Here is a 23,010-nt window from a genome sequence, read left to right on the forward strand (position 1 = left end):
CGCACCTGAGTTTGGGAGCCTTTTCCAAGGTCTCAGACCAAATCCTGGGTTTAATTCTGAACTTTGCCTTATAGACCCAAAGTTCTGAGAATTCCCTGCATTTCAGATTCCGACACTCATGATATTCACAATCTGAACCTACTTGGTAAATTTAAGGAGATACCCTAAGTAATACAACCAGGATGTGACAGCACCATGCAGCAAATATTCTGGGGGACATTAACACCCAATGGCTGAGCCGTTTCCAGCCAATTCCGTGTTTTGATTTGAACAAGCAAAGGGCTTTTGAAGAGGTTTCCCTGGGCCCCAAGGGTCAGGCTGGTGATCCCCAGACCAGCCCTGGATGGAGCCACAATTTTGCTTTGAGAGTGAACAGAGGCACAGCCAGACCCAGCCCATGATGGCATCTTCAAAATCTACACAGAATCTCTGCCAGGGAAAAAAGTGGTCAAGAATATTCCTTTCTCTAGGGGGGTTACTGCCTTCATTTTTTTTTTTTTAATTTTTAGTAGCCTTATAAAAAAATAAAAATAAAGAACCTGTAGTTTTGAATCCATTCATTTTTGTAAGGTAATTTCCTCTTCAAAATTAAAAACGGAAAAGAAGTAGGTAATGCTTTAATTTGTTATTAGGAGTAATTACTATCTGACCTCGAGGGGTTACTTGTACATTGGTTTTAACAAGAAACCCATTTAACATATATTTATCTTTGTAAATTGTCCTGAATGATCAGCAAATACCTAATCATCTGCAAAAAGCTGTTTAAAACATCCTTACCCTGATAACAGGAAATTATAACCTATGAGACCAAAGAAGATGAAGTGGTGGTTTAAACCATGATAGACATTTGCAAAGAGGCAAGAAATGGGTGTTTTCATATGTTTGCTTTGAATCTCTTCCTTTGCTTATGAACACATCAGGGCAGACCCACTGTTTCCCTCCCATGCTTGGGAAGGGCAAGATCCAGCACCTGGTGAGTGCTGAAGTCCTTGAGGAGAGCAAGGTCCATGTGCCAAACCAGCCAGGCAAAGCACAAACCACTGGTGTGGATGTTGAGAGAAATCCTTAGACCTTATTTGAGGCTCAGGAATGCTCAGGATGAGGAAAAGCATAAAGAAAATTCCAATACCTGAAGAGTGAAGGCACCTACTCAAGACATTTTGTACTCCAAACAGTTGCAAATTGTATTTCTTATTTATTGGGGGCCCTGTGACATGGTTGGAAATAAAAACAGACTAAAGCTGGACCTCACAGCTTTGCTTTGACACATGAGAACAGACGTGCATGTCACATCATTCCCCTGCCCTGCTCTGTCTGCTCATGTGAGCAGAAAAGGGATGGGAAAACACAATAATTTTCCTCTCTAGGGACTGCATAGCTCAGGGGATTGGTAATAGCACACAAGCCTTTCAGCCCTAAGTCAATTACTCAGAACTGACTCAGGTTGTTAGTAACTGAGTTTGTTAAATAAAATACACAAAAATTAAATACATAAAATATTTTCACTCTCCCAGTGAATATTGGGTTTGGCTCAGTGCAGAAAGGACGGTGGACGGACACCTTCCCATCTTTTCCTATTTCAGTGTCTAATGAAACCAAAAGCAAGAACCAAATGTGGAAATCACAGAGGTGGACGGACACCTTCCCACCTTTTCCAATTTTCAGTGTCTAATGAAACCAAAAGCAAGAACCAAATGTGGAAATGATCCTTAGAGTTTTCATACAGCTAAGAATTCTCTCACACTCTGGGCAAAACACTCTCACAAGTTTCTTTACAACATCTCTAAAGTTAAACAAGCTCACCCACGTTCTGGACTGCAAAAACCCTCAGATGAGCAGATTTAGGGGATAGTGTCAAGAAAATTTTAACAAATCTGCTTCCAGGGCTCTTTGTTAATTAGGAAACAGTGGGTTTTTTTTCTGTAACAAAAGTAAATATCATTTTACACAAGCATAACTTTCCCTCTCAAGAGATTCCATAACTCCATAATAATTCATACAAGCTTTATAACGAGCCAATAAATACCCAAGTGCAGGTAGTATTTGAAGTTCATCTAACAATAATCACCAAGTCCATGATGCTGAGCTGACCATGGATACAGAACAGGAGGATGAAAGGGCTGAATACTTGAAGGGGAAAATTCCCATGGGAGTTACCAACAAATACCAGGCATTTCTTTATACACTATTTCTTTCTCCTTACAGACCCAGAGAATGACCAGGAAGCATAAAGGCATGTGAAAATGTGTAAAACAAACACAGAAAGTTTTCAAAACTTTCAGAAACCTCAGAAAAGTTTATGTTTTGTTTGAAGAATGCAGAAAACAAAGACAATAAAGGAAAAAAGAAAGAAAGTTCTGGTTTTTGTTTTATCTAAAGTGTTTCAACCACCCTGATTAATCCACAGAAGTTTGCTCTGTGTGGACACTTGGTAGACAAGAGTTTTCATCCCAAGTGTGGGTGTTCACAAGCAAAAAATAACAAACAATAAAAAAAATTATGTTTGGTCACAAACAAAAATAACAAAACAAAATATCAAGCAAAAAATAAACAAAAAATACCTACATAATAATGAAAAAACACCCCTCCAAACGACACTATTTTATGCATATAAATCACATAGAACTGAAAACTGAGACCCTGTGGATTTATTCCATGGTCAAGACCCCAGATTTTCCATAAGAAATGATTGTTTAGGAGTTTGGTGTGCAGTGGAGCAGTGTGAAGAGCAGCAGTGGTGTCTGGAGCAAGGCTCAGGGGGTGAGGGGCCAGAACCTGCTTCATCACAGAATTATTAAATTCTGCCCACCAGAATGCAGACAGGAACCTGTTAAATATCTGTGTTGCTCACAAAACTGCATGATGGACCATAAACAATATATACATATATATTTAGCTGAACAGATAAAAAGGCCTTTTCTGTAGAAAGTCCAGACACTGTTTCAATTTTTTTAAACAGAGCCATAGATGCACAGGCACATGCAGACAATGACAGCAGACTTTTTAGATATAAGAGATTTAATACTTGTAAAATCTGTGTCTTGCTTCCCTGTTTTCCAGGGCAGGTCTGCACAGCCAGGGCAATACCAGGTCTGAATTAGCTCAGCAGCAAAAGAGACAAAATTTAGGGGAAAGTTAGTGTCTAGAACTCAAAATCAGGTGATGAAACCTGAGTATGGAGAGGCACCACAGGTAAATGGAACCAGGTGAGACCTGCAGGCAGGGATGGAGGTACAAGATGGGATGAAAGATGTTGGGCAGCAGGGACACTAAGGGACTTTATTAACAGGAATTACAAGAACTGGCCATAGTTTTAACAGCCTTTTCCACCCAACTCAAGCTTTTCCAGAGCCTTTCAAAGTGCTGCTTTAAAGGCTGAGCAGTGGTGCAGGGGCCCACAAAAACCCTTTAGAGATTAACACAGCTGGTGAGTTTGCAGCACTCTTGTGTACCTCAAGAAATCAAAGAGAAGTTTGTAAAAATAGGGGGTGGGGGGTGGCGTGTTAGAAACAGCAAGAATCTTAGTTTTGTAGAGCTGCTAAGATGGCCAGCATCTTGTAATTTCTATAGTCAGGATTATTTTCAGGTCTGAGGCTGAGCAGGTCCTGAGGAGTCCAGAGCTCCAGGAGAGTTTGGACAACGCTCTCAGGCACAGGGTGGGATTCTTGGGGTGTCTGTGCAGGGCCAGGAGCTGGACTTGGAAGATCCCTGTGAGTTCCTCCCAACTCGGGATATTCCCCAACTCTAATTCCCTGCTGAGGACCAGCCTCACCACCTGACAGCCACATTTCCAGGTCCATCCCAGGGCTGCACCCTGTCCTGTGGCACCACCACTCACCCCCTAAACCAGTTCCTGCCCAGCTGCAGTCACGTGTGTAATTATTTTACTGGAGTTCTGGTGAGGCTTGCTTTCACACCACGGGACTTGCCTGAGCTGCAGGAATGACATTCCAAGCTTTTATTTATTTCTTTATTTGCCAGACCCTTAACGTTCTCCCTCTGTAGGTTTTTGGCGAGCGGATTTATGGCACTGTCCAAAAGTCTAATGCTTTTCTTTGAATATACTTGTGGACGTTTCTGATCTCACTTTAATTGGGCATGCTTTAGGCTCACATAAAATATTAACATCTCAGCCAATGAAATTCAGTGCCCAAAGCTCAGATGGTTCTGAAATTAATATAACCTTGTTTCTTGCTCACAGAAGCCACAAAAGATCAATTCCAGAATGCTTTTTTTCCCCAATATCTGATAGCTCATTTTATCTGGGCAAAACATGCCAGCTTCATGACCTTCTGGACATGCTGTGATGCACATGTATTGTTTCTGGAGTTGAAATAAGGACAGAGTGAAGCTTTTGATACAAAGATTATTTGGGGAGAGTTTGATTATTCCTTCACTTGACTTACTCTTAGGCACACACAGCTAACGATTTTTCCATCTCAGAAATCAACAAGTCCATTATTATTTTAAAAGTTTAATAATGTTGATATAACTCTTTGTTTATTAGCTTGGTTTCCCTCAGAGCAAGAGCATTTAGACTCCAGCACTGGCTCTGAGTGCAGGAGAGAAGGCTGAAGGAGCTGGGGCTGTTCAGACTGGAGAGGAGCCCCAGCTGAGAGGAGACCTCATTCCTGTCTGTCCCTGTCTGCAGGGAGGGTCAGAGCAGAGCCCAGGAAGCTCCTGAACCAGGAACTGACCCCAGGATGCTCCACCTAGACAGGAGGAAGAACTTCCCTGAGCAGTGACTGAGCCCTGAACAGATTGTTCAGAGAGGGCGTGGAGCCTCCCTCACTGGGGACATTCCAGAACCACCTGGACACAATCCTGTGCCATGCCATTGCTCTGGGATGGCCCTGATGGAGCAGGGAGGTGGCACCACATGATTCACTGAGGTCCCTTGCAGCCTGACCCCTCCTGGGATTCCCACTGCCCCTCACCAAACCCACAGACAAGAGCAGGGTAAGGAGATCCCATTTAGAAACCCACAGCTTCCTAAACAGTGACAAGCCCAGGATTCAAATTCAGCAGGATGACCATGTGATGGCAGAGCTGCAGCAGGAGCTCAGCCAGACCCCTGGGCAATGAGGATTGGCTCCAGCTGGGATGGCTCCAACACAAGAACCAGGATGCCTGGAGTAGCCCACTGCAGTGAGGGATGTCAAGGCTGCACAAAGTTGTGCAATTGGTTTCTGCCTTAATTATACTAATTTTTTCCTTTCTGCAAAGACAAAAAAAAATCAGTGCATCATTTCTGAAGAGAAATGCTGAGGTACAATAAACCAGGTTTGATATTGTGGCCAGGTTGGTTGGGGCTTGGAGCTACCTGGTCTCATGGGAGGTGATGGGATGAGTCTTGAAGTCACTTTCCAACCAAAACAATTCTAAGGCTCTGTGGTTGGTTTTCACTAAAATCAGCCATATTTTTCTTAATTTCCAGCAGCATTGGGAGCAAACAGCCACTTGTAGACAATGGTATTTTTTCCCATAACATGCTCTAATTCAGAGCAGAATCCAACCACTTCCAACACTCCAAGAGTCAGAGGTAGTTTTGCCACATGACAAACATCAATTCCTAGAGCAACCACAACTGAAGGCAGAGCTTGAAAAGGTTGGGAATTGTACTTCCCTGGATTTCAGGAGAGGCTGGGAATTGTACTTCCCTGGATTTCAAAATCTTCCAAAGCAAGGATGCACGATGTACTTAAAGCTGTCTCCATTCCTAACAGTACCACCATGTGGGTCCTTCTTTGCTAACTGAGTAACAGAAATTAATTAACCTTTATATTTGCTTGGAATGCATTTCCTTACTTCCCCTCAGTTTTGATAGTTCTAACTTTCAAAACAGAGACAGCCAAGTTCAGAAAACAAAGTATTCTAAGTAAAATAGCTTTCCTTTTTTGGGGGGATTTTGTTTGGGCTTTTGTGGGGCATGGGAGAGTGGTAATTTCTTTGTAGGAAACAGGACTTTTCCTAAAAAGAAAGAAGTGGCTGAGAGGGGAAAAAAAGAAGATAATTTTTATCTGTAACAGGAATGAGAACTCAGTAATATTTTTATTATTATTTTTAATTTCCTCCATCTGAATCCACTCTGGGAATAACATTCAAAACACGAGAACATTAATCATGTAAACTTCTGTTAACTCCTGACACCTCTCTTGTCCTCCCCTACCACAAAAACCCCTAAAAATAAACAAGAAATTAAGTTCTGACCCCTTGAGAGAGACCTCCCAAACTCCTCTGGAGGTTTTGCCACGGCTATTCATTTTACAGAGAAAGTTCTGGGATGCCTTTCTGATGGCTCCAGCCTGTAACCCTGAGACAGATAAGCTCAGAGCCGGGGAACCGAGTCCAAGTCAGGAATTTATGGGAAAGCATGTGGAGCAGATGGTGGAGGAATGAGAGAGGAAAGGAGACACAGCTGAGAGAGAGTGAGTGTTGAGACTGTGTCAGATGGGAGAAGGAGGGAAATTATGCTGATCTAGAAATGTGCAGTGGAACTCTTCACTATTGGACCAGTAAATAACCAGGAAAAGGCATCCTTTTTCCTTCAGGTGTTCCAGGGCTTCCAACTCCACCAGGTACGTGCAGGGATCACTGAAACCCTCACCCCAAGCAGGAGAAAAGCTCCACTACTGATCCTTTTACTGATCCTGCAACCTTCCAATCCAGGGCCTGCAAAACTCACATTTCAGGACAGGTTCAATCCAGTTCTCCCTGACTGGGACCTTTAACTCAGTTCTCCACCCACTGCTTACCGTGGATAGTGAACTCTCACCAGGATGGTTTGAAATTCAATTTTCAAAGAACTTTTCATTCCTTGTTTGTATAGAAGAAAAAAAAAAGTAGCACACTCTGTAAATTAGCTCCAAAATGCACTCGTAATTCTAGTAATTTTTAATGATGGTTAGCGAAACACTAGCTTCCCTCACTTCTTATATACCTGCTGTTATTCTCCTTTGAATACCTCTGAAATTATTACCTTCTATTTGCAAGTTTGGGTATTAGGCACAGATTTTATTTTCAGCACATGCAGCACAACCTGAACTGAGAATGAATATATATATAATCTTTGAAAAGAGAAGAAATTAAAACAAATCAAAGGTTCTTATTACATTACTTTTAAAAATTGTGTCTGCTTGTCCATTTTATATTGTGAGCTAATCCTGATTTCACAGTTTTTAAACTGGAGATTGCACAGGAGGCCACTCAGTGCAGCTGAAGAGGAGAAGAGAAGCCTTTCCACTTCACCCCCAAACACACAACCCCCAGCCAAGCCAGTTCCCCCCACAGGCAGAAATCTCGAGCTCCCCACCATCAGGGATGCCCCAAAAGCACAGCTCTGATGCCAAATTCCTTTCTCACACTTTCCACCCCCAGCCTGGTGCCAAGGAAGAGCCAAATTCTTGCTGCAGGCAACAAAGCATTCCCGAGGGCCAGGGACAGATTTCCACACACCATTCCAGCCTGGCCCAGCACATCCTGGCAGGATCCAAAGGGATCCCAGCCCTCGGTGACGCTGCTGTCTCTGCTGTTAAACACAAGATCCAAGTGACAGAAGCGTCCCCATTCCCACCCACCAGGGGCTGGTGCTGGGACAGGCTGTCCCACAGCACCAGGGCACAGGAAAACACCAACACCACGACCCTACAGGCTGGGATCTCGGGGGAAAAGCCAGGCTGAAGAGCTCCTTTGGGAAACTCAAGGAGCTTGAGGGTGTTAGCAGTGAGAAATGTTCACAGCCTGCAAAGGTGTTTTCTCTCTGACAGCACCAGGAATTCAGGCTGTGTCACCACAGGGCTGCTCAGGCTTTGTGGCCAGGTTTTTGGTGGAAAGTGCAGGGCTTGAGGACAAGGAGAAGCTTTGCCTTTACAAGAGACATTTTTGGCACTGAAATTATTGCTTTGAATCTGGTGCTGATCACCACCAGCACCATCCTGGGCTTGCCTTGGAGTTCCTTCCAGCCAGGTGAAAACAAGCTGGCTTCCTGCTATCACTACACCTCTAGAGTAAATAAAAACATTTAAAAAGACCCCTAAAATTATAAATGAACACATTCCCCCTGTGACACCATAGTTGCTAAAACCCCTTGGTTTCCAGGATTGCCTGAATCAGAAGGATTCCAACCCAAAAGAAGTGAGGAGTTCAAGCAGCACAGCTTGATCCCAGTCTGAGGGTTGGTGCTGACCACATATTTATACCCCATGCAGGCAGAAATTCCGGGATGGAAGCTGTCATACACAAAGGCCAGACACCACATCATCCAGGACACCTGCCAGTTATTCCTCATGATCCAACAAGATTTTCTGGGAATATCAGGGAGTACACCAGAATTGCAATTGCCATTTACCCTCCAGTTCCAATAAAATAAAATAGAGTGTTTAAAAGGGACAGATTAGTGACAAATCAAAGAAGCTCATACAAACAGCAGTCTGTTTTTAAATTCAATTTTTAAACTTCCGAGGTCTCAACTCAACATCAAGCAGAAATTTCTTTTTTCTGGAAGTAACATTCTTCTTGCTTTCTACCCTGCCAGTGAAACATTTCAGTTTCAGAGCCCAAACAAGAGGCAGATTTTTTTTTTTTTTTAATTGCAGGATCAGTATGAAAAAATAAGCAAAAAGACACCCCCCCCTTTAAAAATATTTTTTAAATGTTAAAGAAAATTTCCACAGTAATAAAAAATTCACTTTCATTTTGGACATAGTTTTCTCATGCCTTGTTTTTAGGCAATCCAGTTTGCCCATTCCTTATAAAATCTTGGTTGTAGCCTGAGCACAGCTGTCTTCTTGCCCAGGTGTGGCCACATCTGGAGCTGTGCCAGCCCTCTCATGTGCAGGGTGTGAGAGGGGGTGAGAAATGGTGGAGGGGTGGTGAGGGACAAGGGGAGTGCTTCTTCTGACTATGAGACAGAATCAAGTTATAAAGTGTCCTCCTTCAGGAAAACCAACTCTGACATTTGTAAAAGTATCAATTCAATTTGAAGAGCGAGTGCTACTCTTCAGACATGGACTAGAAGACAATAATAGAAGGGAAGATCTTTGCATTTTTACTCCAAAAGAAAGATGCTGGGTCTAGTATCCAGCCATGCTGAGGATACAGTACCAAAGATAAGGATCATTCCCTAAAGGATTATGTCAACACAAAAACAATTGGAATAATAATAATTTGCCATGGAGAAATCAGGTTTAAAATAGACACAAGCCTGTGTACTAGAGAGTAAAAGGCTGGAACAACAGGGACCAGGTTTGGCTCTCCCAGTCAAGATGAATGTTAAGAAACTGAGGAAATGGATAAGAACAGGTAATTTGAATAACTCAAGAAGTTTTTTTCATGCATATTTACAGATCTGTGAAATATTCCAAATATTTTCATTTAGTGGTAGGAAAAGTGGCAATGGCTTTAAACTGACAGATGGAAGGATTAGATTAGAGATTAGAAAATATCCTTCCCTGAGAGGGTGGGCAAGCCCTGGCACAGGGTGCCCAGAGAAGCTGTGGCTGCCCCTGGATCCCTGGAATGTCCAAGGCCAGGTTGGATGGGGCTTGGAGCAGCCTGGGATAGTGGAAGTGTCCCTGCTCGTGGCAGGGGGTGAAGAAGATGGAATTTAAGGTTCCTTCCCACCCAGACTATTCTGGAATTCCCTATTTCCAAGCCATGTTCAATTCTAACCCTAAGAAAAGTGTTAGTTTTGCTGCTCCAAACTTCTGTTCTTATTTGCTTCCATGGGCTGCTATTTTCTCATTATCTCATATTTTAGTTTAAAACCAGTGTTGCTGGGGAAGGGTCATCAGCTTATCTATTTCCATGTTACAGTATCCATCTATAGGGACCCCTATAAATAATTAAAAATAGCAATAGCCATAATGGCTTTTTAAGAGCACAAATGAAGACACATTTAAGACTTTAAGACTTTGCCCTCTTTAAGACTCTGCCCTCTGTGGAAGAGCAGAGCACCCAGTTTCAAGAATTGGACTGTTTCAGGTCTACAGGAATGCTCTTAAAGGAAAATGATAAAAAGAGCATAAGGGGTTTCAAGGAGGACAGTGAGGTTGTGAGGCAAACCATTTCAGATAGATGGTTGGAAGATAAAGAGGAAAAGAAACCAGAAAATGAAATAAAAATCACTCTCACATTTTTCCCTACTATTTACACAAATGAGTAACAATGTTACCTTAAATTACTTGCATATCAGGTCATTTGATCTTCTCAGAAGATAAAGAGGGCAAATATTTCTATTTACATGATGAACTTAGAAGTGTGCTGCTAAACTACGCTGCTGTTTTTTGTTGTTATCTTAATCAGTTTATAACACAACTAACACAACTACTCCTGAAGTTATACATTTGTTCTTTTTTTTTTTTTTCAGGCCAATTCCTTAAACTGGAAGTGAAATCACTGGTATGAGTGGTGCATTTTCTAATGATGTCATTGGTTGTAAAGGATGAGCAAGCCAAGTGAGCCAAAAGTCAGACAGACATTTTTGAAGCCATTTCTTTCAAAAGCAGCACAGATCACATACCTTACCCTTCACAAACCAGGAGATTTTAATAATTTATTTCCCTGAGGAGTTTTATGACCCCAGGGATAACAAATTTAGCTGTCTAATTATTAAAGTGCTTAAGTCTAACAATAGATGATTTTTCTAATATTCCAATCGTTATCCTCATCAACGCATCAGGGCTAAGATTTAACACCCTCAGTGTGGCAAAACCCTGCTTAAAAGCACTGGCTGGGGCTGCTGAAGCACTTCAGAGCAGTCATAACACAGTACAGTAACAGCAATAATCATACTCTTATTTTAATTGTATCCATCTGAGTTACAGTCCAACACAGAGCAGTCCAAATTAGCAGTGCTGAGCTGCTTTGAGCTATTAATGTCATGTTCCACCGTGGGGTATTTCAGGGGCTTGTAACTTTTCTTCTAAATGTACCAGATTGTTAAAATTCATCGTTACGTGTTTATCTACAAGTAAATAATAAAGGGACTGAGAGTTTTTAAAAAACAATTTCAGCCATTAGCGAGATAGTCTGGTTGATGTTTAACAGATCCTGTTATAACCCTTCCTGTGTCAGAAATTACAGCTAATGTTAAATAAGAAAGCACAGAGTTTCACAAGCTCCCGAGTACCCTGCCTTTAACAGTCCCCACATGTCTCAGCAAGATGAGTAATTGTCCATCAGCCTATGGTTCATTAGGGATCAGAAATCAATTGAGTGGGAGGGCTCAGCATAGCAGGTTATACAAACCTTGGCTGTGCTGGATTCCTGATGAATAGAGTAGTTGGGAAAGGGAAACTTTAATCTGATGGCTCCAAGGTAGTTAGGCTACTGACAGCCATGCAGTGTAAGGCTAATTGGGCTGGCAAGGAACAGAGGTAGAGGACAGGGTCCAAGCAGAGAATCAAATGCTCCTTTGGAGCTCCAGGGCCAGCAGAAAGCTTGTCTGGGAGGATGACCTACTGTATAAATGAAAGGCTCACAAAAATTAACCAAGTAGAGAAATGCTCCTTAGACGAAAAACATGTTTTATGGCTGCGGTTAAAAGTGTGCTGCTGCAAATAGCGGCTCTGTGTGTCACAGGCCAGTTTCAGCCTGGATTTTATCACCTATTAAAATTAAAATCATTTTGGCTGAATCCTCTCTCTCCACGGATGCTGTTTCCTCTCACATTCTCCCTTCACATCTCTGCTGTTTTGGAAAGGTAACGAATTATCAAACCGAAACGATTTCTTCCCTTTTCCAGGATTCACAGCTCCTTCCCATTACCTCCTTAAAAGCAGGATTTTACTAGAGTCACCCAGACACAGGGAATGTGAGAAAAGTTCAGCATCCATTTCACTGCTCCGTTCTGCACAAAATGAATTATGGAACAGGCAAGTATTATAACAAGACAACGATTAAGAAAGATATTTGGGGAGAGCAGTGATCTTCAGCAACAGATGAGCTCTCTTCCTGGTGCCGAAAATACTTGATTTAGACTCCTCCAGCAGGATGAATAGGGTGAACTAAAGTGTCTACATCTGCTCAAGGCTGCATGGCTTTAATCACTGCTGGCCTTAGTGGTCTGCATATGCTTGCAGAAATTCTCACAATGAGATGAATAAATACATGAAAGCGTTTGCCCGCATGACGGCACAAGGCAGAGGTTCTGAATAATGATGGATGAACCTCAGAGGAGATCATAGGTTCCATTTAGCTGAGTGCTGCCACATTAGGGTAAGAGCCCTAACTACATCAGCCACTTAAGCCTGCACAAGTGGGCTGCAAACTGCTGCAGGAGCTACAGCTCTGCCACTGCTGCCTGAGTTTGGGTGAGGATAACGGGGCGGCAACTTTTCTCCTGCTGTCACAAGGCTAGCAAGAGCAGGATTTTAGGAATTACCTCCAAGCAAAAAAAAAAACCAAAAAAAAAAAAATCCCTAGGGAGAGTCAAAGAAACTCAGGAAAGTTGTTGCATAGCTCTAGATGGCATTTACAAGTTCAGGTATTTCCAGTGCAACCCTTCCTGTGTGCTTCAGGAGAGCTTTGGGGAATGTGGTTTCCATCACAGTGGAGCAAGGAGCCTGGTCTCTTCATACTGTCACTATAAAATACTGATTTCCTGCCATGGAATAAGAGTAAGGGGCAAGTACAGACCTATGAGGATACTGAGGCCTGGCACAGGGTGCCCAGAGAAGCTGTGACTGCCCCTGGGAGTGCCCAAGGCCAGGTTGCACAGGGCTTGGAGCAGCCTGGGACAGTGAAAGCTGTCCCTGCCCTTGGCAAGGGTGGGATGAGATGATCTTCAATGTCCCTTCCAACCCAAACCATCCTGTGATTCTGTGATAAAACTCATGGAAGTCTACCAGAACTTTTTCCAATGAAGATAAAATCTTCTAAAGTTGCTTTTGTGGAGCTCCCAGATGAGCTCAAAAGCAGTGATTTGTAACTCTTTCTAAAGGAAATTTAACGAGTGGGATTTACCACTTTGAGGTTGCAAGTATCCTGCTTCCATATGGGACACAGCCAGGAACTTGTTGATGATTTCTCCACTTCTTTGAACTCATGCTCCAAGCATGCAGCATCTCCTCTGCACATACTTCACTTTCTATGAAAAATATTATGTGATTTACTCGTATGAAAGATCCTACTACATCCTGATTTGCAGAACTAAGTGCAGAGCTTGCATCCAAGAGTACTGGAATATTTACAAAGCCTCCCTATGATTTCAGCAAGCTCTGGATCTGGCTTTATATGGGCTGGATCTTTATTACCCAAGCACATACAAGAGTAGGTAGATTTTTAAAACCTTGTGTAGACAGCTGTGATGACAAAAAATGAGTCACATACAGTGTCCTGTAAGTAATTACTCAGATTTTCCTTTTCCCATTCTTAAGAAAAAAAAATATAATTTTTACAGCACTAGAACTAGCACCATTAATTTAGTTTTGTCGTCCATAACGAAGAATTTTCTGGTTTCTGTAAGTTTTCTTTGAAGTGACACTTGGTAAAGAAATGAATACAAGGGGCTGGAATGCTCACTTCAGCACAGCCCAATCCAGAGCTAGACAAAGACATTCCTGGTATTTAACTTTCTTTTTTTTAGGTTTGTTTTTTTTTTTTTTTAAGTTGTTGTTTTGAAACTTCCATTTTTATGTGAAGCTTCATGACATCCTGAGTCAAAGCAATAAATGCAGCACATTTTCTGGGTCACAACACTCCCATCCCCTTCAAGAAATCATGCCAAATAGCTGTGTCTGTATTCACTCAAAATAATACTTCCTCTAAAAATGCATGACATCTTATATGATTTACATCATGTTATGTTGCGGATTAGGTTAATGACTTCTTGTGCTTCTGTGAACCACTCAAAGTACCATGGCCCAGATTATTATTTTATATAAAATATAAATAGAGTATATTGCTGAAGTGGTGGGTTATTTAACACATGTATTTCCACATGGGTCTAGAAAGAGGGGTGGGGACCAACGCGTAACGAGCTCCTGCTTCCTGCATAAAAATCAATGTATTCTACTGCTTCCCAGAGCTAGCTGGGCTATTTACAGATGAGAGTTAAATGCTTTTCTAGCTTTGTTCTGGGATTTTTATTTGGAATGTGTGTGTGTGTCATGAGTACCAAAGCTTCATTTCAAGCACAGTGGCAATTGTAAGAGTAATGGTTAAAGAGAATTTTTGGGTCATCTATTGCAGCCCTCTTCGGATGAAATGCAGGATAGGGAAAATGTTTGCTTAACTGAAAGAACAGTGAGCAACCAGAGCACAGCAGGGGCAAAGGCATCCTCAAGATAACTTAATTTGAACAAATTCTTATTGCTCTACTTCATGTGTGAAACAATTTAAAAGACATACATATATTTCTTCCAAATGATAAGATGCATTTATTTAATATCAGACTTGAAACTACAAGTTTTGGAGTCATTAAATCACTCACAGGTGCCAAATAGGTGATGTCACAATGATCAGGTGTACTCTGAAGGTTAAATGGGGATAGGAATTAATAGAAAAGAAATATAAAAGAGGCACAACCATTACAGAGAGAAGGTTTAGAAGAGATCTAAGGAAGAAATTCTTCCCTGTGAGGGTGGGCAGGCCCTGGCACAGGGTGCCCAGAGAAGCTGTGGCTGTCCCTGGATCCCTGGAAGTGTCCAAGCCAGGCTGGACAGGGCTTGAAGGAGCCTGGGATAATGGAAGGTGTCCCTGCCTTTCCTGGAAGGCAGTAGAATAGGACCTTTAAACTTCCTTCCAACCCAAACCATTGTGGAATTCTATAATAATTCATTGCTTTTCTGTTTAAATCTGCTGTACTTCCATATCTTGGATATTGAACCAACATTTTTCTCATCACCCTCATCTGGAAAAATGAATAATAGACACCAATATGGAATAAAGAGAAATCAGGATAATCAGAGATCATCACTTCTCAAAAAGAAAGGATCCAAATAGATCAGCACTGAAAACACTTGAGAAAAGTTGCACGAAATTGCACCAAATGAGAGACCAAAAACCAAACTCTATATTTTCTAATAAAACAAGGAGTCAACAGCACTCAGACAAGAGGTACCAAGCTGCAACCTAACAAAACCAAATGTTTCAGACACACATTGCACAACTGAGCTCTAGAACTCAATAGGAAGATGAGAGTTTTAAATGGGATTAATCACCAGAGTGTCTGTGCAGAAACAGTGGAGGAGACAGAACACAATGACACGGCCACAGCTGTGTCACCTCTGCCTCACTGCCAGCATCAGCAGGGTGTGCCAGGGGAGTCTCTCTCCTCCTGGCCTGTTCTTACACTTTTCCTTAACAAATGTTGGAGACAGGCTACTGTCAACTTTAGACTTTGTGGAGTCATACATTACACAGGAATGAATACACACACTCATACCTGTAATATACTGATAAAATTGACATATTTTCCTGGATTTCTTGAGAAAAAATATTTAGAAATTCTGTGGGGAAAAGAACCAGTTCTGACCAAAACACCTCCCACTCTTTTATGTACAACCTATATGCTTACATGGATCTTCAGTGAAACAGGATTTGAACTATAAAAGATTATCATCCACAGATTAGGTAGAGGATGCTAATTAATCTTCAGAATTTAAGGAAGAGTGTTTCAATGTTTTTCTTGACCCTTTTGTTGCAATCAACTGTAATTCATCACAGGAATAATCTACGAAGAGGCTACAGGGACAATCCAGTCCTTGATCACTCAAAACAACAACTGGGTGATTTCTCCAAAATATTCTTCAGAAAAACAAAACTTATTGGGACCAATCCAGAGGTAATTCGGTGAAATTTAATGGCCTGTGGTATACAGGAGGTCAGACTGGATGATCTAATAATTCCTTTTGGCTTTAAACTTTATGAATCATGCTGGAGGTGGAACTGGTAATGGGAGTCATCTAATGGGAGTGGACATCGAAGCAACAGCCCTGGTGCTTAGGGGAGCAGAGAAAGCTCACAACATTTGGCTTGAGGAAGATGAAGCCAATTTAAAAAGCTTCCCATAAGAGGAAAAAACTGCCAGAATGGATTAAAGGCAGAGGTGCAGGCCTTGGTGTTTGGCATGAAAAAGCTGAAGCCTGAGTTAGCCTAAGTGAGGAGCGAAATGAGCATGGCCAAAGTCATGCCTGACCTCACGTCCTTTGGGCAAGAGTGATTTTTCCTGCTCTGAGCATCCCTTTACCCCCTTCACCCCTGAATGAACCCGCTGGCTCTGGCTGCCATAGTCCCTTTGCTGGGGAATTTTTTGCCATGTGGCAGTTGGAGTTCCCAGTTGTCCCTCCCATGTCACTGTGCTTCCTCCCCATCACCTCTGCCTTTGGAAAGGGTTATGGCACCAAGGGCTTTCCTTTTTCAGTGCTCTGGGCCCCTCCATGCCACTCACACATAGCTCACAGTTTTTTCTCCTCATGAAAGATATCCAAAGCACCATTTGGGTTCATTATTTTCCAAGCCCAAGAGTCGCAGATTCCCAATTGATCTGGAGGTCTTCCAATCACACAATGAAAAGGAATATTAATTTAAATTTTTAAAAAAAAAAATAATTAAAGCATTGGCTTCCTAATACAACCACCCATGACATAGCAAAACCTGCAGTTTGGACTTGAAGGGGGAAGAAAAGTTGGAGCTATTTAATGAAAACTTGCAGCTCATGGGGAGCTTTGTGTTTGCTGAGAATTAACTCAAGAACAACACCAGCACAATTTGCTGCTCTGAGTTTTTTAAGTCTTTCCCTCTAAGAACTGTACATTATTTATAGAAATAGCCTGATTTACATGTGGCTCCTCCAGAGCTGCCGGACGGCGCATCCAGAGCTGCTGCATCTCTGCTTATCTCCTGGAAATATCTGTTTGAATAGCAAAATGAATATCCCTCTGATCAAATATACAAGTCCCTCTGCATGAAAATCAATCCTCTGCACAAGACATATTTTGAAGATTTAAGTGGGGTCTAAGTACTGCTTAGTCCCTGTGCATGCACAAGAGTGAATACCACCCACAGGGAAAAATATGCCATGGAAAAATTCATAAATAACTTCCAATAACAAAGACATTTGAAAATGTCATGATCTTCTTCACATATTTCATACACAGAAAATGTAGTATAAATTCAAGGAAAACATTAATAATTACAAGTTATTTGCTCAGGCCTAACGAGCAGCAGCAGCCTAAAAAGTACTGGCAGATGTCTAGGCAAAATAAAGATAAACACAGTTGGGTTCAAACCACTTTTTAAAATTCTAGACTGAGATTTACAGGCTTTTTGGATCCTGTGACTTTATGCTGTTTGTTTATGAGTTTAAAAATTTTAAAAGAGGGAAAAAAATTGTTTGCTCTGCGAACGTGAGCCTTACATCTTTCTTTGCAGTTTGCCTGTTTATCCAGATCAAAATATAATGTTCGAGACATTTTCCTTCTGTTGAACATACCGCTGTCAGAAGAACTTTGCCCACAGTTTATAGTTATTGTATGGAAAGTGTGCTTTGTAGCAGAGATAAAAAGTTACACTGCTTTTATTGATAGTGTGGCTGTGAAACTATTTTTTTTATAAAAAACCCTATATATATATTAAATATCTGCAAGTCTCCAACCACCAGAACCAATTGTTGATTGCTTGTAGTGTGGGAGATGTTCAGCTATGAAGATATGGTTCATGAATTAGGAGGGTGTGACTAAATACAAGTGGTTTTATTTAACAGATCATTATACTATACCTTCTTTTGAAAATGTACTAACCAGAAAAGTCCATAACCAGTTCAGCTTCTGATAGTCAGACATTTATATCATTACAGAAGGAAAATATCATATACCAAAACAACAAAACACTGCTATCATTTACTAAATCCACATTTCTATCTAAGGAATACTACAAAGATATACTTTTCCTTCTCTCCATTTTAACAGAAGCCTCATAAAGCTGTGAGTTTTGGATTTTGAATTTTCTAATTTCACACTTTTTTTTTCTTTGAACACGGACTATTTTCCAGCTAATTCTTGGAAAGTCAGCATGCTGAATGCACTTCACATCCCATCTTTTATTTGCAATACAACTCTCCAAAGGCAAATTTTTCTTTATTTTAGATTAATTTAATAGCTTATAATTTATTTTTTTTTTTTAAGTTCAGTTTTTAAGGAAAGGTTTGTCATAATCAAATTGGAAACACTGTCCAGAAAGTAGCAGGGCGTGACACCACATAGCAATGACACATCAGGGTAATGATGAATATTATAACCTATAAAGTATCACATTTTGTTTGTTGCAAACAGAAACTTGCCAAAGACAGCGTGTTCTAGCTAGAGCTGTGAAAAAAAAAAATCACTAATATTTGTTTCCAAAGATCTGCATGAAGCCATGGCAATTTTTATGAATATTTGCAAATCAAAACCAGATTAAAGTTTCAAAAATCTAAATTGTTTGGTTTTGGTACAATGATAGATTAAACCTTCTCCAAATAGATCAGAAATTCAATGAGGTTTGAGAAATACTTCCCCCCTCCCCCTCAAAGCAAGTCATCTTTAGATTGATATTAATTTTCTTAGATTATTTGCCTTGCTTTTCTTTTAATCCCTTCTGAAGAAAGAAATACTTCCTGTTTTCATTCAGAATAAAAATAACAGTGAGGCAAATTGCATTCCAAATGTTTAACTTTTCATGAAACAGGTGAAAAGTTATTACATGCTGGTGAGATTTTTTTAAATAGGATCTTTATTCCTCGCTTAAGGGGGGCAGAGAGAGAGAGAGAAAGAGAGAAGAGATGATAGGCAGTGACATCTGAAAATATACAACTCCTTTATATTAAGAGAGTTTGGTCATATAAACCTTCTGTCTTGTTGCTCTGAGACCCTTTAATAATGTTTGATACCACTAAAGTTTATTGGTTTTATTCATGAAAGAAAAGAAAAATAAGAATTTTAAATAATAGGCTGATCATAAACCTGAGCTCAATGAGTGATGAAGGAGTATTTTTCTCTGGGGAATTACAGTAGTTGGAAGGGTTTGTTTGAATGAAACCCAAGTTAAAAAAAAAATAAAAAAAAAACCAAAGCAAAACAAACAAAAAAAAAAAAAAACCCAAAGCAAAACAAACAAAAAAAAAACAACAAAAAAAAACCAAACAGAAAAAAAACGGAAAGACAAAAAAGATTAATGCTTCAGCAGGTTGAAGGGGAAAATTATTTTCTACATTAGTCTTGCTATGAGCCATCCTGAGCATTAGGTACTACTGTAATAAGTCAAACTACTATAAGTGAAATAATGTTCTTACATGTAGTTTCAGGCTATTTTATAGCAAAATATAGTTGTCTTTTTAATTAGAAGATATATAAGAAAAAACAAAGTTCTTGATTCTGGAGTCAAGACCTGACAGATTCCATTTTTTTTCTTTTAAACTTCAGTCAGGGAAATTATTCTCAATTATTTTTATTAAACAGGTTCTAAATGTTTGTAAAACAACAAAACCTTATGTGCAATACGAGAACAAACTATTTTGTCTCATTTTTTCGCGTGCAACTTTTAAAAGGCCTCCAAATTAGGATACTGCTTCATTAAGTTTTTGACATTTGTCCAGTTAAAACTATTGACTCATACTTTCGTTTCTTCCCCCTCAAATTACTACAGTGCCACAGCTGATCTAACTATATTTTCCATTTCTTATAAATAGCCACAAGAAAAGTATTAATTATCCTTGTACGATTTAATGCACCAACTGCCTTAACCTTTCAGGTTTCCTTAAACACCAGCATAACAAGGCATATCCATGGCAGCAAATGTGATTTATGACAGGAATCTTTAATTTCTGTTTTTAAATATGTTACCCACCGATCTGCATACATTTAAATTCGCCTGCAACACTTTTCTCTGTCTTCAGGCTGTTGTTTAATATTCAAGGATGATTTTTGTCCACATACATTTTGGTCTATGTCACCTCAGATTAAATTATTACTGTTTGCAGCCTTTTTGGAGCAGGCCTCAGGCCCTTATTTACAAGAATCAATGAAACAGTAATGAAAATCCATTTTTCATACTATCAGCTCTGGCCTGCTTTTATTTAGTTAGCTGTGTCTAAGCAAGCAATTCATTTTGTGCAAATGTCACGTTGATAAAACAGGACGAGCCACCAAAGGGTTAATCATGAAATAAAGCCTCTGCTTTCGCCAGCACCCCCCCACAGCAATGCACATCTGTAATGGCAAAATTAAAAAAATATTTTCTTAATGCATGCAAAGTAATGTATATTGACACATAAGCAAGCCTTTTCATGATGAATATTGAAATATATATGCAAAGCACAGGAAATGTGTAACATGTTATAGATCTTTCAGTGTACATTTAGAGGAAATGAGCCATTTATATTCCACAATTTAGTGAATACCTACTGTTTATTGGTACAGAGCACATAGGAGTATATTTGTCTTAGTAATTTATTTAGGTAAATATATTTATTCTTCTAGGGGTTCTTGTGCTTTTTCTGGTTCTATAGTACTAGACATAAATATTTAACAATGCATTGTCTCAAATGTTATTCATGTAATTTATCAGGGGAAACAGTGGAGCTGGAATAACTTTTAAGGCTGCACCTTCACTTAAACCTGAGATTGATTTAGAATGTGGGAAACTGGGATGTTTCTCCACGTACAGTAAGGACAGGGATGCTTTCCCTGGAGGAGCAGGGAGGGAGTCACGGGGCTTAGATGGGTCACTCCTCATTCCTGGGCTGTCTTCTCCAACCTCCCAATGGGAAAAACAGGAGTGAATGAGGGGTTTTTTTCCAAAACAATTACTCTTGCTCTGTATCACCTCATTTCCCTGCCTCTGAGGTCCCCCTCACGCTCCCTCAGCTGGGAAGTCACTTCTGGCTCCATCAGAGCCATCCCAAGGTGTCCTCAATCCCTGCCTGTCCGTGGGACACTCCAAGAACTCCCGTGGGAGGGCTGCTCACAGCAAAGGGAATTTTTCTCTCTGTCAGCTCACTCCTGGGGGCTGCAGCCAGCCAGTTCCTGGGCTGATTTTCCCTCACTTGTTCACTGGTGTCTGAGCACAGAGTTTGTGAGTGGCCTGTTAGTACCTGCTAGCATCCTCTGCCTCAGCGTGGGATGCTGAGCTCCTCGTGAGCACACTCACCCCCCTGAGAGCTCTTTGGTGCTGACATGAATGCTCTGAGGACATTAGCTGATCATCTCCTCTCCTGGCTCTGCTTTCTCTGTGCCTACAGCTCCCACCCTGCCAAACCTGAGCGGGTTTGGAGCTGTTTCTTCCTCACCTCCCATTCAGGCTGGCACTGCTACAGTCTTTTTGGCCTGTAAATTCAGAATATTTCCTTTCAGACTACACACCAAGTACTGAAACACTTGTCAGTACATCTTTTGTGATCACTGCCGATGCAATGCACACAGAGTTTGGTCTGGATTTATTTACTCATAGAATTGCAGAATTATTTGAGTTGAAAGGGACTTTAAGCTCATCTCATTTCACTCCTTGCCATAGACATCTTCCACTAGACCAGGTTGCTTCCAACCTCTGTTTCTTCCTTCTTCTGCCTCTCTTTGTTCCACCCATTTGGCTTCACATCCCCACCAAGGAAATGATTTCCACCTAAGGATGGGAGAAGGTCCCACACTGTCCTGCTGGCAGAGTGGCACTGAACAAATGTTAACCAGGAGGAGCAAGTGGGAGAGAAAAAAGTGCTGAGAGATTCGCAAGGGGAAAAATAAAGGCTCTTAAGAAATAATTATTCATGGCATAATCTTGAAAATGCAATGCTTATCACTAGACAGGCAACTGGCCTATCATTCTCAAACTAGGAATTAAAATAAAAAAATACCCAGCAACTCAAGATTCATAGAGAGGAGGGAAAAAAAAAAAAGAAGAAAAACCAAGCCTCAGCTTTCTAAAAAATATTCTTCAGATACTGAGTAATTTAAGCTTTGGGCACTTTTAAATTCTGACACAATCTCTCCAGAGATTTAAAATGGTAAGGAAGTGTAGGGCAGCTCTGCAAGGAAAAACTCAAGAACTTTTTCTCCAAATCACAGTGCAATTATATGGGGAGAAACTGAGTACAGCTTAGGTTAAGCATGGAGGTTGAATCTTAGTGCTGGCACAGAAAACATGGATACTCTGGGTTACTTTAAAATTGGGCTTGGGCCAGGAAAAAAAGGCATAAGAACAATGGTGAGATTACAGAAATAAGAACTGCACTTAATTTGGACTAGCACTCCTTTGTAGGATCCCAATATATCAGATAAAAAATAATGATATATCCACTGTCATGACAGATACCCATGCTGTTTTCTATCCTTTAAGGAAGGGGAAGAGAAGCGAAAAAAAACTAAAAAAAATTTTTTTGAAGGACAGCTGTACAATTTATCCTCCTCATATGTATGGTGAACATGATCATAAGTTGTCAATAAAGTACTGTGGGAATTCAAAACAAGGCCCAAAGCCACAAATTAGAGAGGAATTGCAGCCTGCAAGTAGTGAGACACTTTCTACACCCATGTGTCTGTGGGCATCCCAACTTCAGAACATCAAGCCTGCTCCATAAAAAAATCCAGAATTCATCTAAAGCAACTCTCTGACCTTCCAGACAAAATATCCAAAGAACACGTACTATTCCTGAATACTGTAACCATGAAAAACACTCTTTGCTTGGTTGGTTGGGGTTATAATGCCAAATAGTCTTTATTTTCACATGCTAAAACTCATTTCTATATCCCCATCTCTCCCTGTCTTTCCTGGGATCACATGCTGGAAGAGGAAAATAATTGCAGGCTTCTCCCAATAAAGTATAAGAAAACTAAGTGAAAGTCCTGAAATTTTCATTATAGCACAGGCTATAAACTTGAACTTCATAAAAAAAAGATATATGAACTCACTAATAATATAAAAAAAGGTTGTCACAAGATCAATATCATATTACAGAGGTGGTTTTGTTTGTTTTTACCAGATCAACATTATTTTTTGGATACCATATACTTGGTACATTTATCAAAATGTATATATTCC

Source organism: Passer montanus, unplaced genomic scaffold, assembly GCF_014805655.1.
Source record: "Passer montanus isolate IOZ18808 unplaced genomic scaffold, ASM1480565v1 scaffold1, whole genome shotgun sequence".
Taxonomy (NCBI): domain Eukaryota; kingdom Metazoa; phylum Chordata; class Aves; order Passeriformes; family Passeridae; genus Passer; species Passer montanus.